We start from the raw sequence: 26997 nt of genomic DNA on the forward strand, positions 1-26997 counted from the left end.
GCTATAAATGACAAGACATGTTCATCCTATATTCCTAGATAAAATTTCCTAAGGACCATTCATCTGACGACGACCAAGGATATTGTTGTCCACCTAAGTTGAGCAGCGAGATCTACAGACAATCTAGAATTGTTCAATTTTAGATGTACTAGAACATGTTTCCCGCTTCCTGATATACCCCAATAATCAAGAACTTTCGAGATACTCCTTACTTTAGGTCACCAGACTATTATTCATAGAGAGAGGACAGATTTATAATATTCATTATTAATAAGATATTTAGAGGGATTCAGAAGTAGAAGATTGCATATGTTGTATACCAGGTCGGATTATGAATCACGTAAAGGAGACAACATACGGCTAACAGACAGGAAGAATAGCATATATAAATCCATATAGACAGAGTTGCATATGTTGCAGTCCAGGTCGGATCTTTTCCAATCACGCAGAGGAGGCAACATATGACTAACAATAAGAAATAAAGAAAATAATTTTCTACAGACCTACTTTATCGGAATTCCCCAGTCGTTCCGTCAATACTGGAATTAAGGATAGAATCCGTACATCGAGGAAAAGTAAAACCACAGTTCTAGATATGGGTTCTTTAGTGTGACTGGTGGATTCTCATGTATATCTCCCTGATCAACCTATCCGAGCATCGTATTGTCAGACTGAATGGATCTATCTAGGGCAAGATTTATCAAGTCTCTAGATTCCTTAAGTTCATCTGCACCTAGTCAAGTCCATTTAAATCCTTCGTGCCTACCAGCGCATCGAACACAGAGCCTAGACAATTCAGCTTTGGTACTTTACACAGACTCAGATTGCCCGTTATCACTTGTTGATATCACTTCCTAAATGATAACTTCACAAAACTATTTTTGATTTTTTTATATTTCTGATGTTTTTAGATTTTATAGATTTTTTAATTTTTGTTTGGTTTTTTTTATTTCTCCCCCTAAATTTGTGCATGGGTGAGAATGAGTGTTGGCATGGGAGCAACTCACCTAGTCCATGGGGAGACTCGACGAGTCGAGTCAAGTTGCTCGCGATTCGAATCCAGTGGAAACCCGTCAAGTGGAAGGTTCACTCGACGAGCCGAGTGAGGCCGTGGAAGAGTCAAAAGACACGCATGGACTCGCCGAGTCACCCTTGTGTACTCGACGATTCTAGTCAGTGTTGACCGTTGACTTGAGTTGACTTTTGTTGACTTTTAGGGTTTGGTGAACAATTGGTCATGAGGACCATTTGAAGGGTAAAATGGTCTATTATCCTTCTTAGACGACATGGAAGGGATTAGACTAGCCTGGAGAGCCGTTATTGATTTAGATAATTGTTTATGTATTTAGGCAGAGACTAGATCAGTGTATCTGCATGCGTGATTACCAAAGACATCCGAGGTGAGTCTTCTCAATATACTTTACTTAGAGTGGTAACAGTGTTAAGTGACAGATTTATTGTATGCTATCTATGCGATGTGTGGCACTGCATTATTTCTATGTGATTTATGATGTGTGTATATCAGAGTTAGGACCGGAAGGTCCACAGAGCTAGGACCAGAGGGTCCACAGAGTTAGGATTAGAGTTATGTGCCAGTGTATTTGTATGCTATTTATGTTATGAGATTTGTTGTGATATGTCATATGCATGATTCAGAGTTACCAGAGTTAGGACCTTTGGGTCCATAGAGTTAGTGCCAGAGGGTCCATAGAGAGTTGGGACTGTAGGGTCCCACTGAGACACACTGACCAGAAGGTCAATAGAGTTATAGCCTTGAGTGGCTAATATGTGTTAGAGTGGTATTTTGGGGAACTCACTAAGCTTCGTGCTTACAGTGTTTTGTGTTATGTGTTTCAGGTTTCCTCAAAATCACAGGACGACATCGGCTCGATTGTACACACTAGAGAAAGCGTTTGTTTTGCAGGATCCTGGTTTATTAATTTGATTGAACAAAAGAGTCATGATTTTTAATTTAAATAAAAATGAGATTTTTATGAAATGTGTTAAAGAAATAAGCGAATTTAAATGAAATTTATTTTTTAAAAATTTCGGTGTTACATGTTCAATCGATATATTTCACAAAGTAAAGATTATGGAAAAACATAGTGTGCATACTTGGTGTATGGCATGACTAGTGTTTAGAAAAACATAGTGTACATGCTTGGAGCATGGGACAACTATTGTTTTAATTCAAGTATAAAGTTGATAGTTTGAAATAGTATGCAATAAATGATGGGTAATCAATATGGTGATAAATAAAATATGTGTTATTTATATTCATAAGTTCTGAGACCATATTGGATTCGATTATTCTTGTGTTTCACTTTGCATGTTTTGACTTCCAGAATAACTAGGTTGTTGTTCCTGAATGACTAAGTTATTCAAACCATCCACAGTCGGTCATATGTTGGAAGTAGACATGAATCAAGACTATCATGGGTTGGCTTGTAGAGATCTAAGATGTTGGATAAAGCGGTGCTACAACACTCATGAGTGCTCATAAGTTCTGAGTATTGGATTCAACCCATGCTCATTGGAATCACTTCATGGATTTTTTTCACGAGTGATCATGAGACGATAATATCTTATATTCAAAGATATGAGTTGTTACTATGAGTTGGTTATACATTGATTGCATGAAAAACCATTGGTAACTTGATGTTATAAAACGTGCCTTTGTGTATGATTCAACAAGTAGTAGAACAAGCCATATGAGTCAAAGTTTATCCATTCCTTTTACCTTCGAGATAAAAACAATATCTATGGGCCCCTTGATGATTTAATGTTGATACATGTGAGTGCTTGGCCAAGCCAGGACTGATTTGATCTGTTCAATTAGTCAATCAACATGAATCGAAAATCGGGAAACAACAAATAGACAGAGAGAATGATTTTAATCCATGTCTCAGTCCATATGATATCTAGAATGGAGGAATATTTGATCCCTTATCTAATGGACAAGTCAAATACAAAGGTTAGAGTTCATCGACAAGGTTAGAGTTTGACAGTGGCTTTTGAGAGCTACGATTGCCAGTTGGTTTTTGAAGTCATACGCAATAATAGTTTTAAACTAATCCAAGTGGGAGACTGTTGGATTAGTGTCTAAGTCCATAACTATAATTGGTATGTACTTGACCCGACTCGGCATGGTTCATTTGGGTTGCATGGCATCAGAACATTTGGATAGACCATTTGTGAGGAGAGGACATTTGTGACTTATTAATATATTATAAGTTCTAATATATTAATATGAAATCATGTTATTTAATTAGTATTGATCAAGAATTAATTTAGACTTAATTTAGTGATCAAAAGAGACTAGTTAAATATATGGGGATTGATTGTGTAAATCATTCATTCTTATATATGTGGGCTTATGATCCATGATTCCTTATGTTGAGTTTAACCCGTGTGGTGACCCATGGATACTCCATGGAGGTTAAAACCCATGGAGCATAAGGAATGGGTAAAGTCATGGGTTATATGGTGTAACCCTAATGTGAACACTATATAAGGACCCCTTTAGCTCAAGAAATCGACACTATTGATACATATATGAGGGCTAGCCGATTTGAGCATGAGTGTCTTCTTATCATGGTTATTTCATGTGTTGGTGATGTTGTGTGAACCATTTGAGGTGTTACACTTGGGGCACTAGGGTCTCGAGCTTCATGGAGTCAAAGCTACATCAAGAGGTATGTATTCTAACTTGTTATATTACCCAAGTATCAAATGATTGTTTGCTAGATAGGGTAATACCTTGGATATTCATATTTGCATGTATAATAGAGAAAACATAGATCCAAGGTATTTAGGGTTACATGTACACTTAGGAGTGTTAGAATGCTCATAAGCCAACATGTTGAGCATAGAGTCAATCCACCATGCGGCCTCTCGCCCTGAATCACTAACCCTCCCCCACTAGGAGTCCGAACCCTCACTAGCTGTTGCTCGCAGTCGATCACTGCCCCTTTAGGGCTCAACCAATCCATGCCAACTATAACCTTATTCCCTCGCATGGGAATAGGGACTAAATCCACAGAAAACTACTCATCAAATAACTGTTGTGCACATCCTCGATGAACTCTCGCAACCCTGACAGTCTTATCGTCAGCCATCTCCACATCAAGGGGGCAATCCAGCTCTCCAGGAGCCCTTGTGAATCGCTTGCTGAGCGCGAGCGACACAAAGATCGAGTGGCACCCGAATCAAACAGTACTAAAGCTGATATATCGTTCACTAAGAACGATCCTATAACAAAACACATAAACATAAGCAATAATCAATACAAATAAAGAGACAAGGAGAAGATACATACCCGTCACCACATCGGGAGCTACCCATCATACGTTTTGAAAATGTTTTGCATTTAGGGATTTACCTTATTCCACGATAGTAAGAATTCATATATTCTTGACTTCCTGTTTTAGAACCTCCAGGAATACACATTCCTTATTATTGGGTTTATGTTTTGAAACAATCTAAAATGTATTTAATTGCCAGTTTCCCGTATGAGGATTATTTGTGCATTCATGAAATTATATTTTTCATAAATGTTTTTGGTTAATATAAAGCTAGAAATGCTTATTTTGAGAAAAGAGATTTTGGTATCCTACTTGTTGCATACATGCGTATCATACTAGGATGGGTGTGACTTTATGGTTCTGGGTACCTAAAACATAATTGTTGTTTGTTATGTGTTTCTGAGTATATTTCTAGATAATACTTACATACACAGGTAGAGGCTCGCTACCCCTCGTGTGGCCTAGATTGGATGGCCCTAGTGCCTTGTTTATGGGTGTAAGGGTGACTCGGCAATATTGTCTGCCATGCATTCTTCACACATGACCATCATGATTTTTTTTGTTAGATGTTAGTACAAAATTTGGTTGTTTGTCATGAGTACTTCGCATTCGATGTTTGTTGTGAGTTGGACTTTGAGATTGACAAGAGGGTTGGGAGTAGTTGCATATACTACATATTACTTCTTTGGGATTGATTTTGTTTTACCCCTTTTGTATATTTGGGGATTTAATTGCCTCTTTTTGGAAATATAAATGTTTCAAGAAAACCTTATGGGTATATGAAACCCTTTTGTCATGTTTGGATTTACAACCCGAGTCAATGCATATGCTTCTTGGATGTTTTTGAAATATTGAATTTAGTAAACTGGATTTCTGTGTTTTAGCTCACATGAATATTATTGTTTTACTACTATTTTGGATTTTGATTTTTGAAAGGTACTACTCAAATTATACTCACATTGTATTGTTTATTTGATAAGTTTGTATGGAAATTGTCATATATGACAATGTACTTTTTTAAAAGATATGCTTTTACCCCAAATTGATAAATGTTAATTTTGTTGATTTGAGAAGGTATGGGTTGAGCATTGGTATATGAACCGAAGTGTTCATTCATGTACCGTCCATAATGCATAACCCTAAGATTATACTTACTAGGCTCTTCATAGCCTAACTCAGTTGCTGGTAATAATTTTTGTAGGTTAGTAGATATTGTCAAAAGCTTAGGACACTCATAAGCTTCAGATATTTCGAAGACATTTGGTTTGTAATGTTCTCTTAAACGTTGTTCGAATATTTGTTGTAGCACTCTCACATGAAATGTATTAACCATTAAACATTATGTGAAATTTTTTATTGGGACCGTTATTTGCATTTGAACTCTGTAAAATATTTTGAATAAAACTTTGAGATTGTCTTTCCACAAACTAAAACTATAGAATTATTTTGAAGGATTTTATTAAAGATATTTCAAATAGACCCAAGCGATGAGTGTTACACCATTTTTTTTAATATATGCTAAATATTAAAACAAATTAAAAACAAAAAATAAACATATAATGGTTTTTTATTTTGAACATGGACCAATATCACAAGCAAAATTAAAGACCATCAGTTTGTTTAAACTTTTTTTCAAAAAAAATACATACTATATATATAAAGACCACTTTTACGGATTTGTCTAAAATTAGAGATCAAGTATCTTACAACACTTAAGTATCTTACAACACTTGCATTCCTGCCGCCAAAATCGAACAGCAACAATAAATTACGACTAATATAAATAAATTTATGTTTGATTTTTAGATGGTTTGTTCTCGTATTATTGTCCCAACAACTCTACACACCAAATTCTATGCTCTTAAAATTATAATCATAATCTACCTTTTTCTCTATTAGTCAGACGGATTATTTGTTTAGTTAAATGAATCCATAGCTAATCGTTAACAGAAAAGAACCAAAAAAAAAAAGAAGAAGAAGAAAAGAATTTTAAGAGTTTAGAGTCAGTTTTAGGCTTCGTGGAAACTACACATGAATGTTCCTAGAAGCAAGATTCAAATGCCCATCTCCACAGTTTTAATAAAAGTTTTATTTGTTTATTTATTATTGCAATTATTGTACGATAAAAGTAGATTCAAAGTTGAGTAGGCTTCCAAATTTGGATGCTCTATCATCAAAATTCAAATTTTACTACCTTCTATAAACTATACAGATTACGTAAGCAGTTTAGCAAAAACACAAACCGACCGGTATATATATATATATATATATATATATATATATATATATATATATATATATATATATATATATATATATATATATATAGAAATTGAAAAAAAAGATTTGGTTCCTTAAAAAACCAATAATTATGGTTCTCTATTGAATTATATATATATATATATATATATATATATATATATATATATATATATATATATATATATATATATATATATATATATATATATATATATAATTCAATAGAGAACCATAATTATTGGTTTTTTAAGGAACCAAATCTTTTTTTTCAATTTCTAAAGCTTATTATTTATTGAAAAAAAAATCTAAAAATATCTAAATTCATATATTAACATTTTGAATGTGAAAAATATTTTTCGGATTCACCGTGTGAATCCGGATTCACGTTGTAAATTTTTAAAAAATCACATTGTGAACTTGACGTAAAAAAAATAATAATAAAAAAAATAAAAAATAAATCGAATTTGATATCATTGGAAAAAGGATAAAGAATTATGGATTTCTGTATTTTTAGTTTTTTTTTTTTTTTTGATAAAAAATAAGTTCTAAAAGTTGAAAAAAAAGATTGGTTCATTGGTTCCTTGGTTAATTATGGTTCTCTATTGAACCTCATCATATATATATATATATATATATATATATATATATATATATATATATATATATATATATATATATATATATATATATATATATATATAGGTGGGTTCAATTAAGAAAATAAAAAAGGTTGAGATTGGAGGAATCATTCTCAGCCACTCATTTAATCTAAGCATAAAAAGACACGGTGACAAACTTGTAAATATGATAATAACCTTCAATCTCAAATATATACTGCATAGAAATAGATAACAGTTCAAACTCATTTCTAATCGATCGTTCATCATCCAAATTTCTCCTCCAACCTTCAACAATCATCCAGATTTCTTCAATTAAACCATCATCCAGTGTAATCAATCATCGATCTTCGTCAATAACATGTTTATCAACACAATTCAACAGTTAACGACAAAAATTCGTTTTTGGTTATTTTAATCCAACCTTCAATTGTGCTTGAATACGATCAGATCTTCAACATCTACGATTAATTATACTCCGAGCGTCATTAGATCAACATCATCGATAATCAACAAAAAATCTACTTCATATCATTCATTCAACATTAATTATCAAATAAAACTTCAAAATTGAGGTTAGAAAAAGATCAAATCGTTTTTTTTTTTAAATTTCGTATAATTCTCTATCAAACTATTATTTTGTAAGATTTAAATAGTCAAAGTATCATGTTTTTAACATTTTTAAAAAAGTTAAATTGTATGCACTCCAACTGTTTGATGAAATGCATAAACTAAATTACCACGTTATATTTATATATGAATATGTTATCTCACCTCAATTAGTATATGGTTATTAAAACAAAAAAACAAATATGCAAGTCTGTATGTTATTCATATGTGAATAACATATAAAATTTTTATATATTTGTGAAAATACCTTGTAATATTAATATGTGAATATACTGTGTAATATTCATAAGTGAATATTTCATCTAATATTCACAAGTGAATATACTATATAATATTTACATGTGATATACCATGTAATACTATGCAATATTCAGATATGAAAATATTATCTAATATTCATAAGTGAATATACCATCTAATATTCACAACTGAATATACTATGTAATATTCACAACTGAATACATCGTCTAATATTTAAATATGAATATACTATGTTTATTATATGTTATATACATATATGAATGATACTTAAATTGTAAAAAAAAAAATTAATCATAGTTTTTATTCATAAGTGCATAACGAATGTACTGTATTAAAAACTTGATTCATTTTTATTCACTTATGAATAACGATAGCTGAAAATATAAAAAAAAATTATTTTATCTTAAAACTATATCAACATAGATGTCTATTTGTAGAGAATAAAAAATCATAAATTTAGGTATATTTAAAATCATTTTTCGATAAAAATAGCTTCTTAAAAATTAAAAAAAAAAACGAAAAACTATGTTTTTGTATATATTAAGGTAATGATTAGCATAATTTAGGGAAACATGTTTTGTTGCAAAATACATGTCTATTCATTTCCCATTTTTGCTGGTACGACGGAGGCTTTTGTGGCAAAATTAAATGAGTGGCTGAGATTGATATATATATATATATATATATATATATATATATATATATATAGAGAGAGAGAGAGAGAGAGAGAGAGAGATTTCATTGAGATTATAAAAAAATTAAAATCATAAGATTCAACTTCAACAATATATTTCTTATTTCCCGTTTAATCATCCAAACCATCCGGCGTACCGGAACGGCCGGATAGTTTATAATCATAAAGTATTATAAGAAAACTCTCCATTTCCCAAGTTTATAATTAGTTGTCACTTGTCGTCGGATATCAGCCGGTGTAGCACCACCACCATCGGACCACCGCGAGACTTACAACAAATTCATTAATATTTTTTTATCGTATTCACCGTTTAATGGAACAAACATTATAACTCTCATTTCCTGTAAACACATACTTTTTCATTTTTGCAGTCAAATATAAAATTTAATTAGAATAATATGCCTTGACAATTTTATTATTCTTTCTTCTAAATTGTAGGTATCTTTAAAATATGTATCACTTATAAAACATATTCACCATTTAATAAACATATTAATTTACTAATTAACAATCTATTATTTTCATGCATACATTAATTCATATTTTAACACAAAATTTATATAAAATTCACAACTTAATACATTTAATTATCAATTTATTACATAAAATTCACAACTTAATACAATTTATTATACATTAATTCACATATTCAAAAAAGTCAAGTGATACTTTACATCCACATTCATCACCAACTACCACGCATCCCCACCAACCACATGTGTCACAACCATCATTCCTTCTAAATCAGATATGTAAATAAATTCCTTCTAAATCAGATATGTAAATAAATTCATGGATTAACAATTTAAATCTTGTATTAACGGTTTAATAAACCAATTAACCCACTTCGTTAGTGTTTAGTGTAAAAATATTTATAAATACTAATACATTCTTATATATTTATACATCACAAAAAATTAATATATTCACAAGAAAACTAATATAAACATTTATACATAAATCATTTATATTTTAATATAAAATTCATTAAAAATTCACAGCTTAATGCAATTGATTCACAACATAACATAATAATTTCACTATTTAAAATTCAAAAGTTATATGTTCACAACCATATTCTCAAGTTAAAATTTTCATTTATACCTTCATATCTATAGTTTAAATTTTATATACTTTATACAAAATTAGATAAAATCATATTTGTATATAACGTTTCTCTCATCGCCTATTTCATAAGCAAAGGATAATAAAAAAAAATCACAACTTAATACATTCAATTGACGGCTTAACACATTCAAACCACAGATTAATACAATTAATTTATAGTTTAATACAATCAAATCACAGTTTAATACAATCAATTCATAATTTAATACATAAAATTCATAGTTTAATGCACAAAAATTATACATTCAAAACCATATTCTCAACTTAAAACTAACATTCCAAGAATTTTGTTCACTTATTAATAAAGTAGTTTAAGACTCTCATTCACAATATTCATTGCTTAAAAATATACTTGATTTTGATGAAAGATTTTCAAACACCTTGTGTACACCCATACAAATTCACGATTTAATAGAGTATTTAACGACTCTGATTTACAGTTTAATAAAACAAATCTAGAGACTAGTGCATCTTTAAATAAAAGCTTACACATACACAACTTAAAATTAAATCTTATTGAAGAAAATAAACAAACAATACACATCAGATATGTCAAATCTATTTCAAATAAATGATATTTCAAGAATTTACCTCAAAAAATGAAGATTGACCATATCTGGATGAAGATGGAGGTTTTTGTAGTGTAAGGTGTGTCGAGCAGTGGTGGTAGAGTAGTGGCGGGGGTGATGGCCGAAGATGAAGATAGTGGCTGCAAGTGATTGGAAAAAAGCAGATATAAAAGAATTGAACACGAACCAGATCTAGATAGAGACGGTTGTGGTGGATCCTCGTTGCTCATCGGAGTTGGTAGATATGGTCTTATCAGTCGTTGGAGCATGTACATCTACCCTATGGTACATGGAACAACTATAGATCTAGCGTGTTTTCATCATATCTCATCAGATTTGTCGCCAAAATTCCAGATCTGACCACAAAACATCATATTAGTGAGGATTAATCATGGTGAAAGCATTAATTGTAACTTCCCAAAAATCAAGGGTGAATATTTCATTTTTATTATATTTAAAACACTAGAGTAATTTTCTCCAAACATTGAAAAACATTTCAATACAAAAAATTTATTAGAGTTCATTCCCAAGATTACATATTGTGGAAAACATAGGTGTATACGTTGCGATTAAATTGGGCCCTTCCCTATCGAACCGGAAGTACCTGAAGCCATAAACCACAAACTGTAAGCATTAAGCTTAGTGAGTTCCCCAAATACCACATACCACACATACTAAATGAGCCATAAATAACATTTATATCATCAAGCCATACATATCATACATATATATATATATATATATATATATATATATATATATATATATATATATATATCATAATCAGTAAAAGTGTTATGTGTTATCCATAGTCTAGCCATTATGCCACGAGCCGCCTCGTGGTCTTCCATGCAAGCATCACAAAGACAACTAGCATACAATCTACAATTACTAACTAATTAATAGCCAGAGTTCAAACTCTAGTCTTGCATACAGTTTGCCAGGAGCCATTTCCTTGTCTTTCATACAACTGCCAAGGGTAAGCCCCGAGTCTACCTACAATACATAAACCAAATGGGCCAGCATTGGTACCTTCGAGCCATAGAACAGTGAGGAGACTCACCTCGAATGTAGAAGCTCACTGAAAGAAATCCTTAGATGTTGCTCTGACGACTCCCCGAGCTATCAATGCCAAAAAAACACCCAATTAGCAATTGGGTTCCACACTTTAATCCATATTCCATACTTGAGGTAAAATGACCATTTTACCCCTGACCCAACATGAATCAAAACTGAGGCCCATCCCAAAACCATAAGATCCATAAGCCCACTAATGGCCTAATTTTCAAATTGGGCCCAAAACCTTACGTGGGCCTTTCCCTAAAGTACATTTACTTTTCCTAATCCAAAACACATATTCACAGCTAGCCCAACAAAACCCCATGCAATTCAAGCCCAAACGATAGCCCAAACCCGAGATGACACCACCAGGCCCAAACATCCCAAATTAGGCCCAAAATATACAATGATCAACTTTCTTCAAACTTCTAGTCAACGGTTAAATGTTCAACATTTCAAGACTTCCCAAACAGACCGAGTACGCCTCGCGTACTCAGCTGCTACTCCCATCGTACACCATTTGGGGCCGGTATGTGCAACATATCATATGGGTACCCCATCGTACTCCCCTGAATCCCCTTTCTTCTCATTATACACTTAATCACTTCAGCCCTTGCTCCAAACTCTCCATTCTGATTCCTATGGATGACTTCTCACGTAAAGTTGGCAACTTTACATGTATGCATGGCTTCATGGATCTCTAGAGCTTAAAAGAGTATAATGGATAGTCTTAACACATGCATGAACTCAAAAACTCCACAAAGCATGCATCTTTATGAATGAGGGGCCCTTAAAATGTCCAAATCTACTAGATTGAACTCCTAAAACAACCCTAGATCATAAGGACCAAGAAAAAGGGACTAAAATGGCCATAAACCAACCCAAATGTAGATTTATTCAATGAGTAGCAAAGATAGAGACTTTATACCTCTAAAGTGTCGAAATGAAGATACTAACACCGGATCTCTAGGTTCCTCTCCAAAGATTGAGTCTTCACTATTATTCTTCTCTTGCAAAAACCATGGGGGACCTTCTTTCAAGCTTCAAACCTCAACCAAGGCACTCTAGGGTTTTATGTATGTCAAAAGAGGTGGAGGCTAACCTAAAAATGACCAAGGGGTGGTATAATGTTGTTTATATAGGGTAGGAACCCTGAAATTAGGGTTTTTCTCTAAAGGGAGAACGCCTCGTGTACCCCCTAGTACGCCCGACGTACTCACAAACCACCCGCAATCATTTATCCTTCTACGCCCAGCGTTGACAATGAGTACACCACGCGTACTCATTGAACCCCTAGACCCTAAACTTCACATGGCTCTAACTTCTTCGTCTTTGGTCCATTTCCAACGAACCCTATATCCACAGAAAGGTGGTGAGAAGCTCTATGCTTATAAAAACCCACCCTAGCCCTAAAACTTCCCGAACAAAAACCCAAAATTCATAAAGGACTGAACCGATAATTACAATTATACCCTTGAGATCCGAAAACACCATTCAACACTTGGATCACTAAAACCATAACACCCACATTCAAAAAGAGCCAAATACCTTCTTCCTGAAGGCCCTAAGCCTCACGCCAACTGAAGATCGGGCCATAGCCCCGAATATTGGAGAAATCCGAAAATAAGTGTTGCAACTCTCCCTCACTTAAATTAGATTTTGTCCTCGAAATCGCTCCTTAGTAATACTCAGATCACACCTGACAACCCGAGGAACACAACCGAACATTCTGATCATTAAACGACCTTCCTGAGACAACCAAACTCGGACAGAACTTCCAACCCGAAGAAGAACAAACCCTTAGCCCGCGAAGGAAACCACTTCTACCCTTTCCGAAACCTTGAATCTACATTGGTCTGACTCCCAGACAAACCACTCACGATGAAACCACCCCATGTCAAGATCTAATTAAAAAACAGACCAAACTTAACACTTCCAACCCTGAACATCTCGATGCTACCAACATAACAACTCAATGTCCATAACCATATGCAGAACGCCCATACTTAACAGATTCCTCAGATAATCCTTCGAGTAGAAGATCCATCCCTATAACGGTTAGACTCAAACAAGAGCTGTTTCATAGGTCAAATCAGTTACATTTAAATTATTTAATCCCTTTGCAAGAGGCTTAGCATCCCCCGCCCAATAAGCTACCCCGCACGCAAGAATAGCAGAGCATTACCACTGCATGAAACATCATAATGTCTCCTTGGTCCTAACTTTTCTGCTAAGTATCTAAAATACTGGACTCCCACCCAATTGTTGAGATGAAATACACTCACACAGTCGCCCCACATGACTTCCGAACAAAAACCTCAACTGAAAATTATTACCCAAACCATCACGACACTAACCCGATGCTAAACTGAACGCTACAGGAGCAGATGTAGTCTTATCACATACCCGGTCTCCTGTAACCAACCAAATCCTAATTCCAAACATGTTGTGGCCCTCCTACAGCCTTGCAAACAGACCCACCTTGGTCTAAACTATCTGAAGAAATCAGTGAGCAAATCACAGATTTGCCACAATCTCACCGTTGCACAGGGATCGGTGAGTGCTTCGGGTCACCCCATAGTTTTACAACACTTCCCATACTAACTGACCGTTAGTGAATGCTACGGTCCACCCTGCAGTCTTACAGCACTTCTATATTAACTGCTAACTAGTAAATGCTACGGGCCACCCCGCAGTTTTACATCAGTTTCACCTTGCCACAACCGCCGCCTAAAGCCTTACTGCTAATCTATCAAATTCGAACACATCCATAGTCAAGCACGCACTCAACCCAACACCCGCGCTACACTCGATTCATGACTGGAACCCCAACCTGGGTCCCCCCCAACGCCTGTTATCAAACACTAAGAGATGCAAACCCGCTGTTGGGAAGTTTCCTGAACTCCCAACTCACATAATCCTCAATCTAAACAACCACTTGGGCAACTTTCCTCCCCGATTGAGATGTTAAACTCATCCTAGTTTCACACCTGCTTCTGTCCTGAATACTTGAATGATTTTTCCCCCACTTTGACTCGATTAAGTCCTCACAGCACACGAGAATTGAAGGATTCCTAATCCTTCTTACCCTCCAATGGTCGAACTGTTGACAACCTGCGCTTACCAGTGCTAGTGATCCATTACCAGCCAAACCCTATGATTACTCTTGAAATATTAAAGATTACTCTTGAAATATTAACTAGTACGATACTTCAATTCACCTTCCATGATACTATACCAAATCCTTGAGTTCCCATGCAGGCGACTAGGAGCCATAACCTTTACACTGACTGACGAATCTTCACCCCAAATTCCATTCTCACAGAACCACTAAACTCTAACCAAACACAACCCATGCAAAAACAAATTTCCCTTGAAACATCCATTGATGAAACAACTCATGCAACTGACAAAACTATCTTCCTGCTATCGCTCCTCTCTTAGAAATGGTAGTGCTTGAACCCAAAAGTCCTACCATAGGATTTATTAACAACAACTTGATAGAATTGATTATTTATTAGAAATTGATTTTAATAAATATTCAATAAACTCTTATAATTAATTGAAAATTATATATTTCTTCGAAATAGTAATTTTTCATTAGCAATTAACATAATATATCATATCGTGTCATATGATTTATTACGTCATGTGCATTATTTTGCACTAGAATGACTTTTGTCTTTTAGCCAAAAGCCAAAGCTTATATATATAAAAGAAGTTTACAAAATTTATAAACTTTTGTCTTATTTTATATTTTATAAGAAAGCATAAAAGAAGCATGACATTTTAATTTTTTTTTAATCAAAAGCATGGCTAAGTCTTAAAGGCATCAGTGACAAGTTCCTTTTATGACACAAGTGCTTAATGGTGAATGACTCATGTGTATTGTTTTAGATTTAAGAGAGTGTATGAAAAGCTTACATTTTGACCTTTTTACATGTTGAAATCGTGAGTATGCTTGGCATACTCATTCTCTCTTGTTTTTTCTTTTACACTTGCATTTTTCTCTCTTTAAGCTCATACTTTGGTTTTGAACTTAAAGTTGAAGAGTTTTAAGAGTTTTACAAGACTAGAATCTTAAATCAAGTTGAGTTCTTGTTGGTATCTCAAAGGTTTGCACATTCTCCATCAATTTACAAGCCTCCGAAGATGAACAAAAAACTACAAAGGTTATCATTTCTTCATTTCCTTCTTTGGTTGTGCTTTTATCTTTCCATTACTTGCAAGATGATACTTAGTGGGTTTAATTTGTTATGTTATTTTTGTAAAACACAAGTCTTCCATTTTCCATTTTACTAGTTTATGAAACTAATTTTGAATTAAAACCATAATTGGTATCAAGAACACCTTGCACGTTTGGTTAGGTTTTATGATTTTTGGAAATCATAGTTTTTTGTAGAATATGAATAACTTGTTTTTGTATAAAATAACTTCATATACATTTTCTTTGACAACTTGTTAGTTTTTATTTTATATGACAAAAACTAACATGTATTTTTTGTCACATAAAGTTGTCTTAGAAAAAACAAAGTTTGTTTTATTTTTATATGTATTTTAGAGTGCATAAACAAGCCTTGGACCATTTGTGGTGTTGTTTGTGTGATTTGGTTCAAAATTGTTTGTAATATTCTTTTATTCATAAAGTGTGTATTTAAAGTAGCTAGTTTTTATTTTTTTTATTTTTATGTAATAGATTAGTTTTAGACTAGATTTATTTTATACAGTATGTAACAAGATGAAAACGGAACCCATTTTCTTGAAGAACAATGGAGACCCGCAGTTTTATGAACATTTTATAAAGGGTAAATGACACAAAAAAACACTCTTTTTACACAGAAATTCGATTTTGACACCGTATTTTTTTTGTGTCAATTTTGACACTGTGTTTTCCAATTTGTTACAATTCTGACCACTTGACCGGTTAACCAGGTTGCATGCTGACATGGCATGATGATGTGTCAGTTTTGATGATGTGGCATGCTGACATGATATGCTGACGTGTCAAAATTGAATTTTTTCTCACAAAAAACACTAAGTTTTCATTTTTTCGATTTTGACACTAAGTTTAATTTTTTCTTTCAACTTTGACACTATGTTTTTTTGTTCTAAATCGAACATCATTTTTTCGAATTTTGTTTAATGTTGACAATTTTCTATTTGAAACTGTATAAATATATTTTTTTATTAAATTTTAAACCGTATAAACATATTTTTTTGTTTAAAAACCACATTTTTATTTAAATACAAGGTGTTTTTTTTCTTACATTCAAAACATTAGTTATATCATGAAAATCAAACTAACCATAAGCTTCTAGTAAGATGTAAAAATTTGATGGGTTGCAAACTTGATATCCGAGTTTTGATCGACTACACGCCTCCAAACCTCCAAACACATTTTAAAATATGTTTTTTAAACCGTATAAATATGTTTTTTTTTCATTTAAAAACCATAGTTTTGTATAAATATATATATTTTCTTACACTCAAACCATATTTTTATGTATAAATATGTATTAGTTATATAAAAATTGTGTTTTATATTAAATATGCAACTTTAATATGTGTTTGGACAAAATAAACATCACATGGAGTTTGATTTTCAATTTTTAAAATTACAACATCAGATGTAACAAGTTATAACTTTAAAATAAAAACCAGTTTTTAACTAAACGTTAATAAAGTCAAATTTTGAAATTGCAAAATTATAAGTCTAAAATGGTGATTTTAGAACTTATTCAAACTCCATCATATTAATAACAAAATGAATTTTTATTAAGTAATAAATAAGATTCTATATGGATCAAACTCAAACTTAATATTGGATATTTTCGCTAAAATTGAAACGCGTAAAAATATAAAATCATATTTTATATTTGAATCTTAAATGTGATCTTTTAGAAAATTGATACCATGATTAATTGGATGCAAGCAATTATCATGATATCATATGTTATTGAAACTAGAATCAGAAAATATAAAAAGACTATTTCATACTTCAAATCTACGCAATCCATTTTGAAAAACACTCGCACATCTCTTGTGTGCACTAGTAGGATAAAGGCTACATAACCGCTTAGTGTTATCTTTTGATGGTCGAGGTGTCTTTGCGATTTCTATAACCAGGTTATAGGTCGTTTACACAAGTTTTTCAAATCGGATGATTTGATTGGAAATCTTTTGTGATAAAGGATACCTAAGCAAGAGAGTTTCAAGGCATAAATGGGAACAAACATTTCTAATAAAATTTGTTATTAACGATGTTATAAATCTAGGAATTACATACTAAGATATAATTGATAATTGATATCTAACGGATTGAATTTAAATAGATGGGATAAAGGATACATAACATTTACTTGTTTTACAACGTGGATCCTAGACTTTAATAATTAATGTTTTTGGAAACTCAAAGGGTATTAATTATTAAAGAGTTTAAATATTGAAAATACTAAATGAATTTTGTTAAAATTTTGTAGATAAATAATCCATTCTTATTATCATGGATTCTCATTTTCTTTAATGACTTAATAAAACAATAACACCCAATACACACTTAAAGGCCCTAGTTCTAAACAATTTTCTCTGAGCAATAGACCTAAACATGATACCTAGTAATCGCATCACTATGATGCTAAAGATGCTTTTAACATTAAACTAGGAATAGTTATTCCTGACTTCAGGAAGTCTTGGATAATTTAAATGTATATCTAATGATATAACAGGTGAAGTAATATTCCAATAAATGTAGTGATATTTTGTTTTAAACTAGTTCAGACACTCGAATAGTGCAAGGATAAAAGCGTCACCTTGTGTAATCTAACAGGCCTAAGTTTTATGAACTGAACACTTTTAAGCCCAAGAAATCTAATAAGGCTCACATAGATGGATCTTGTTTCTTTTGTGGATAAATTAGACACTAAAGAGGAACTGCTCCTCTTATATGGAAAGAAAGTCTAGAGGAGACTTGCACTTCAGGTATCTACTAGATAGAACTCTTACTTTTCATATAACACTTAAGTACATGGTACTTAAATGTCAATCTAATAATTGTAAATGGGTTGTAGATATTTATAGAATATTAACCAGATGGGCACAATCAAGTTGGAACTACTCTCTGGGAGTTTAGTTTATTAATTATACTAGGAACATAATGTACTTGTAATACAAAACAATTTATGTTTTAGAACAATGTATGTTTTTAATTTAGCTTGCCTAAATATATCTCAGTTTAATTTAAGAGTGATTGATTATTTACTTAAATCGTTTTTCATAACGATCATCTTCATATAATCGAAAATGAGTAAAATTCTTTTTATGAGACTAGATCATTATAAAGTAAATATTAATGTTTGATAAATAACAAGTTCTATACGCAAAATACTTTTGACTTAGACTTATTTTAAATCAAACTCATATTTGACATTGTTATCTTTATTATATAAGTGGCATTCACATATTCCAAATTCAAGAAAAAGATTTTTGAAGGCACATAATGTAGTTTATTTGACATATGTGAGATCTATTTATATATAAAATATTCTTATTGATATTTTCACTAAGTAGTAGAGAACATAAATTATTAAGGAACTATATATACTGTAATTAATGACTTCCTCTCTAATGTATGTGTATGATTTGGCACAAGATACCAAATCAGCTTTATTAACAACTATAGTAGTTACAATTATATTTTACATGGTAAATCATAATTTTGATACCTTTGTTTAAGTTTTCAAATATAAAGTTGAGATTCCCACGGGTAAGAACTATCTAAAGCCTTAATGATAATAAAGGAAAATTTAAATCTTACTTGGTATGATTCACTTTCTAATCGGGAGAAATTTCCTCATTTTATTTCCTTGGGATAACATCTATAACACTATCAATTGTACCTTGAGTACAAATATCAACTAATAAGTAGATAAAACATTTTTTTACAAGATTTTGTATGGAAAGGCTCCATCCTTATCTTATTTAAATGTTATATGGATTTGAAGTTATGTCGGAATAAAGCTTCTAAACCCAAAATCTACTAGATACATATTTGTATAATAGTAAAAATATGGGTTAGATTATTATATGCAAATCCACCAAGAATAACTTTTCTTTTTCCTAAGATAGTTGAGTTAGCAGAAAGCAAGCTTTTATTGATAAAGTAAGTGGGAGGTATACGAAACTTGAAGCAGGTCAAGAACCATAGCCTGATGTAGTAATAGTTGGCAATAGTTTTAACAAAGGATTCTTTAACTTGAATAATTGTTATTCACAAACACAAATTGTTCACAATTAGTAGTAGAAATAAAAGGATTTTCTCATAATCATGTCATCGACTATGGTTCTCATCATACTCTTGACATTGACTATGATCAAAACTTTTTCAAAAGTAGCTATGATTAGATCAACAGGGATAAAATGAAATATAACAAATAGATTTCAAGAAAGACCGATTTTCTTAAAAGACATTTACTTGATGATATATATATATATATATATATATATATATATATATATATATATATATATATATATATATATATATATATATATATATATAGATATAGATAGATTATCCTGGGGGTTTTCGTAATAGAAAAATGTGTAAAGCGTGAGATCCACTTGTGGATATAAAGCAAACATCTCAAGGTTGCAATCATCATTTTAATATAAAACCACAAGGTATGCTTTTATATATACAAACATGTGTGTTTACTAAGAACTAGTGGGAGAATCGTGGCATTCCTAATCGGGTATGAATGATAGATACTTAATCATGAGAAATTACATTATGACCATTTCAGGCCTTTTCACCTTGACTCGATATGTGTTTCTAAGATGAAAGACGTAGGAAAGACAAGATACATTCTTGGAATGTAAAATCTATACATATAGATAAAATGAATGTTAAAAGTTTTATATCATTATGCATATATTGACAATATCTTTAAAGAGATCAAGATAAAAGATTCCTTTGGAGGAACCTTAGGATTGTCACATGGCACTAAGTTTGAGCGAACCTAAAAAGAACCTAGCTCATAGGTTTGAACTAGCTGAAATGATTTATATTCGATTTGCCTGGAAAATGAATCCATAATTTATGCCATGTTATGAATAAGACTCGATATATAATCAAGTTGTAAGCATATCTTAAGATACCAATTAGGTACATGGTTAAGTCACCAGATGAATATAAGAACATTCTAAGAGTACTTTAGAAAAACTGAGGGAATGTATATTAGATTATTAGTTTAGAATAAAATCTTCTTGTAAAGAGCTACATAATATTCCGATTTCTAAACATATATATATATATATATATATATATATATATATATATATATATATATATATATGAATTATAATTGGATAATGACTTCATTATGAGATGAATGGTAAGTTTTGTTGGAATGAGGTCCAAGAAAAAAAAATGATACATACTACTACAAGATAAGAATACACTACTTTATAAGTTGAGATTAAATTTGATTGGATGAATGGGTTCATTGAAAAACTATATTGATTTCTTCCATTTAAGGATCAGATACAAATCTTTATGACTCCGAGATTATACTTAATCAAGCTAAGAGAATTTATGTCACGAAAGAACACCAATCATATACTCGAATATATCTAACTATACCCAGAGTAAAGTCCAATACATAGATGATAGTATTCGTAGAATTCGTACAAATTAAGTTTAGTTGAACCCATTAATAAATTCCTTCTTTTGAGCTAAGTATGAATGGTCACACTTCAGTTGTAAGACTTTATGATTCTAGAAATGGGATTTTGACTTGGATTTAGTATTTGGATATTGGAACATTGTGACAAAAACTATTATATGTTTTGATATACTTAGATACGATCATAAAATCAATACTTGTTGTGTTCTATATTAACATGTTTAATCCATAAAATATCTTATTATTCTAAAGGTTGATATTCGTTTATAATTATGGGAGGATTATAAAGTAAGACTAATATGAATTGAATTGATTTACTCTGAACAAATGAAAGTAGGCAATGAGTTGTAACCAAGTTTCATAGGTACTGGTTAGAGAACTACTATTGAACTGACCATATCAACATCACCTCATGGATCGCTATAATGAGTGATACTTGATTAAAGGGTACTATCTTTGTATCCTTAACACTTAAGATACATAGTGGGACTTAAGTGTATAGAGTATTGCGCTTTGATAGGGTCAAATGTTGGCCCTTAACCGGGTAATTACAAATGTCATTTTCAAGTATGGTATGAACTATGCAAGAGGTTTATGTATTCAAGATGGGATTTGCTCCTCCTATGTGTTGAGAGTTAGACATCTAAGAAGCCTTACCAAAAGTTTAACACTAGATGAGATTGATTACGATATGTATCTCATGTTCAATATAATTTCTGTGACAAAGGGATAATTGATTAACTTATCTTATACACCAATTGTAGCTTTAAACTTCTGGTGTATTGGACATTGATAGAATGGCTGAAAGTCATATGTTGTTGGGTGCATTTAAATGTTGCTAGACGTTCATAACTGTAAATATCAGTCTAATTGGGGATTGATAGAATGGCACAAAGTCATAGCTTATATGCTCAAGAGTTATATTAAAATGATATGTTAATTGACATATAATACTAATGGGCCACACTAAAAACAACTTGATACAATTGATTATTTATTAGAAATTTATTTTAATAAATATTTAATATACTCTTATAATTAATTGAAAAAAAAATTAAACAATAATTTTTCATTAGCAAGTAATATAATATATCATATGGTATGATTTATTAAGTCATGTACATTATTTTCAACTAGAAAGACTTTTGTCTTTTAGCCAAAAAGCCAAAGTTTATATTTTATAAAAGTAGTTTATGAAGTTTATAAACTTTTCTCTTCTTTTATATCTTTATAAGAAAGAATAAAAGAAGCATGGACTTTTGATTTGTTTAATAAAAAGCATGGGTGGTTCTTTAAGGCACGGGGGACAAGTTTGTTTTATGAAATTAGTGCTTAATTGGTTAAAGACGCATGTGTATTGTTTTAACTTTAAGAGAGTGCATGAAAGTATTTAATTTTTGACCTTTCTACATGCTAAAAACGTGAGTATACTTGGCATAATCATTCTCTCTTGTTTTTTCTTTTACACTTAAAAGAACACTTTCATTTTTCTCTCTCTAAGTTCATACTCTGTTTATGAACTTAAAGCTTTAAAGTTTTAATAGTTTTAGAGGACTAGCATCTTAAATCACGTTGAGTTCTTAGTTATGGCTCAAAGGTTTCCACATTCTACGTCAACTTCCAAGTCTACCAAGAGGACCTAAAGAACTACAAATGTTTTTATTTCTTCATTTCCTTCTTTGGTTGTGCATTTATCTTTCCGTTACTTGCTAGATGATCATTGGTGGGTGTAATTTTTGTTATGTTATTTTCGAAAAACACAAGTCTTCCTTTTTCCGTTCACTAGTTTATGAAACAAATTTTGAAATAAAAACTAACATATATATATATATATATATATATATATATATATATATATATATATATATAGGTGTCTATTTCTTTATTCATTAGTAATGTATTGTAGAATTTATTTATTTAGTTTACTCCAATGTGATGTATTGTCATGCTTTCAAAGGTTCCAACATGTGTTTCCCTAATCATATAATTTTCATAAAGCCCTCCTCTTTCTCTCTCTCTCTCTCTCTCTCTCTATATATATATATATATATATATATATATATATATATATATATATATATATATATATATATATATGATCAATTGAGAACACTAAAAAAGTTAAGAATACGAGAACAATTGTGGACCAATCAATTTGATAGATTAGGGGATAATATGAAAACTTTAAGTAACTAAATTTTGAACGGAATTTAATCATTTTATATATGCTAAATTTACGGTAAGGGTATATACATCATTTCTATATTATTTTGTTTCCTTAAAATTAGCTTCTTTAAAGATACTTCACAATCGTTTCTACCAAATTTGTTCTTCTAAACATGAACATCATTATATTCATCTTCCGTTATCCCTGTATATTTTTGTATAATAGTTTCTTAATTAAAGATACCTAATATATTATAATATTTGTCTTCTAATAAATACCCAATCGTTATATACATTAACAAGAAGAAATCCCTACCTCTCGACATTCCAGCATCTAAAAAAAGCCCTAGTATTCGTCCACTCTATGTATCATCAATTCTACATAGTTGAACTATTGAAGATGAAGTAGCAGATGGAGACATAGTACTCAAAATTCTAGTATTAGAGAACCCTAATCTTCGATCATTCTATATATCAACGTTTTTATTATATATAACAACAGAAGACGAAGTAGCAGAGGGAGGTTACAGCTTGAAGACTAGCAACAAAGTTAAAAAGTTAGGTTTATACTTGCGAGATTAATGAAAATAGTTTCATCTATTTTTTTATTTTTTTGATTTTATTTTTAGCTTACACAATACACATATGTAATCAGAAAATATAATGCTTATGCTTGATATGATGGAATAGCTATTTTTTGAACAAGAAATTATAGATTAATAAACTATTTATCTCACTCTCTTAAATCTTTTTCTCTAACTATTTTAACTCTTCAGGGAAACCCAAAAAGGAGTTTGTTATTATTCCAAAAGTTATACCAATTAGTTATGACATTAGACACCTATTTCCAATACTCTCTCTCTCTCTCTCTCTGTCTTTCTTTATATATATATATATATATATATATATATATATATAATAGAGAGAGAGAGAGAGAGAAAGAGAGAGATAATTTTTTATAGGAAGGTAAGAAGCTTTTTTTGGGCAAATTTTTTGGCAAGAAAAATAAATGAATCATTAGATGAATAAAAAATAACATGATTCACAAAAAAAAGATATCCCAAAAAAAATATCTCGATAATTCATTTTTACCATGATTTTCTTGATATTCAAGAAAATTTTCATAAAAGTGAATTTTTTTTTCTCGATTTACTTGAATGAATAATTAATGTGTTCTTTTGAGAATTTTTTTATGAATCTTTTTACTTTTGAATCATTTAATGATTAATTTTGTTTGTTTGCTAAAAAATGTGTATATAAAAAATTTCTTACCTTCGTACCAAAATTTTCCTTCTTATTAGATCATTGTTATATATATATTATATATATATATATATATATATATATATATATATATATATATATATATATATATATATATATATATATATATATATATATATATAATGGGCCTCACCTGTCATCGGGCCCTATCAGGCATCGGCCCCACTCGGAACATATTTGTCAGTCATCAGGCCCTTCCTGGCACCGGGCCCCACCCGATATACATACAAACACGTAAACACATACAAGAATCACAAAGATAAAGAGCATACAATATAATCATTAGGTCCTGCCCGGTATACATATCAGATATCATACATGCAAGAGTCATGCAGACAACTAGCATCTTAATCATAATAAACTATGAGCCAACATTGGTGACTGGGACCCGCCCTACACAGTGAGGAAACTCACTTCAAGCTGCTGAATCTCACAAATAAAATCTTAGTCTGTTGCTCTGGAAAATCCCCGCGCTAACACTATAAAATAATATCCACTTAGTATTTGGATCTCAACCCATATTCAAGAATCTAAATTACTTGTCCAACATCCAAGTTAAGAGACTATTTTACCGTTTTTCTTACTGGGCCCAAAACCAAGGCACAACCCATTTGCTCAAAAAGTCCAAATTCGTAAATAGTATCCCAATGCCCAATATGGCCCAACTTCCAAAATGGTCCCCAAACCCATCATGGCCTAAATCCAAGAAAGCCCATCGCCTAGCTAAGGCCCAAATTCAGAAGTCCAATTGTCGAACAAGGGCCAAACCCTAAAAGTCTAAAATATGGCCCAAACCCGTGAAAGTCAACCGAAAGTCAAACTGCTGAGTATGCTTGGCGTACTCAGACTTACACTTAGCATACTCTTTCTGAGGACAGTACGAGTTGGGTATGCCCCGTGTACTCCGCAGACATCCAACTCAACCCATTAAGAACTTAATCGGTTAAGCCATTCAGTGAAACTCTCAGATCTGATCCTAAATGGTGACTAAACACGTAAAGTTGGCAACTTTACTCCGATGCATGACTTAATGGGACCCAAATCTGATCCTAACACATGCATGGACCAATATAACATATAAAGGTTGCATATTTATGGAAAAGGGACCTCAAAGGTGATAAGATCTAACATTCGTGGCTTCTAGAGTAGACCATAATCTCAATATGGCTTAAAGGACCCAAAAATGCACAAATAATACCCTAAGTTGGATCTAGCAAGGAAGTATCAAGTTGAGAGTATTTTACCTCAAATAGCTTGCAAAGATGAATACGACTCTAGATCTACAAGCTCAAGTTACTCCAAAGAAACCTCCAAGTGTTCTTTTCCATTCACTTTACCAAACACACCACCAAAACTCACTTCTAAGCACAAATCTCACAAATGGCTATTAAGGTTTCGATCTTAGGGTATAGAGAGATGGAAGTTGTTCATAAGGAGGTCCAAAGGTGTCATAAGTAATTTAAATAGAGCAAAAACCCTAAAAATTAGGTTTTTTCCCTAAATTGTGTACACCCTGCGTACTCTCAAATGTGCCCAACGTACTTGGGTGCATCCGCGATCCAACCAACTAGCCAATACGCTTAGCATACACATTGAGTACGCCCCGTGTACTAAGACATGAACTAAAATGAGAGAAATTTACATTAAGTGTTAAAAAGGAACATACTAATAATCTTGAATGTTACAGTTCTCCCCCACCTGAATCAGACTTCGTCCTCGAAGTCTGATGCCGAAACTAACTCTAGATAATGCTCCCTCATCTCATCCTTCGGCTCCCATGTCCATTCTGAGCCCTTGCGGAGCTACTATTGTACTTTCACCAACTCAACAACCTTGTTCCTCAAGGTTTTCTTCCTCCTCTCAAGAATCGACACCGGTCTCTCGACATAATTCAGGCGATCATCCACCTGAATATCCTCTAGTGAAACCACTATGAAATCATCATCAAAGCATTTCCGCATATGAGAGACGCGAAATGTGCTATGGATCTGACTAAGCTCCTTGGGAAGATCCAAGCGATAAGCAACCCGACCTACCAGGGACAAAAACCTGAAAGGACTAATGTACCTGGGTCCCAACTTTTCCCTATTCCTTAATCGGATGACACCTTTCCAATGTGACACCTTCAGAAGAACCGTATCCAAAACCTGGAACTCTAGGTTTGATCGGCGCTTATCGGCATGGCTCTTCTGCTGACTCTGTGTTGTTTGAAGTCTACCCCGAACCTGTTGAATCAACTCGGTCATCTTGAGTACCACTTCGGTACTCCTTATGACTCGATGACCGACCTCACCCCAACATATCGGGGTCCTACATTTCCTCCTATAGAGCATCTCAAAT

This window comes from Lactuca sativa, chromosome 7 (genome assembly GCF_002870075.4).
Source record: "Lactuca sativa cultivar Salinas chromosome 7, Lsat_Salinas_v11, whole genome shotgun sequence".
Taxonomy (NCBI): domain Eukaryota; kingdom Viridiplantae; phylum Streptophyta; class Magnoliopsida; order Asterales; family Asteraceae; genus Lactuca; species Lactuca sativa.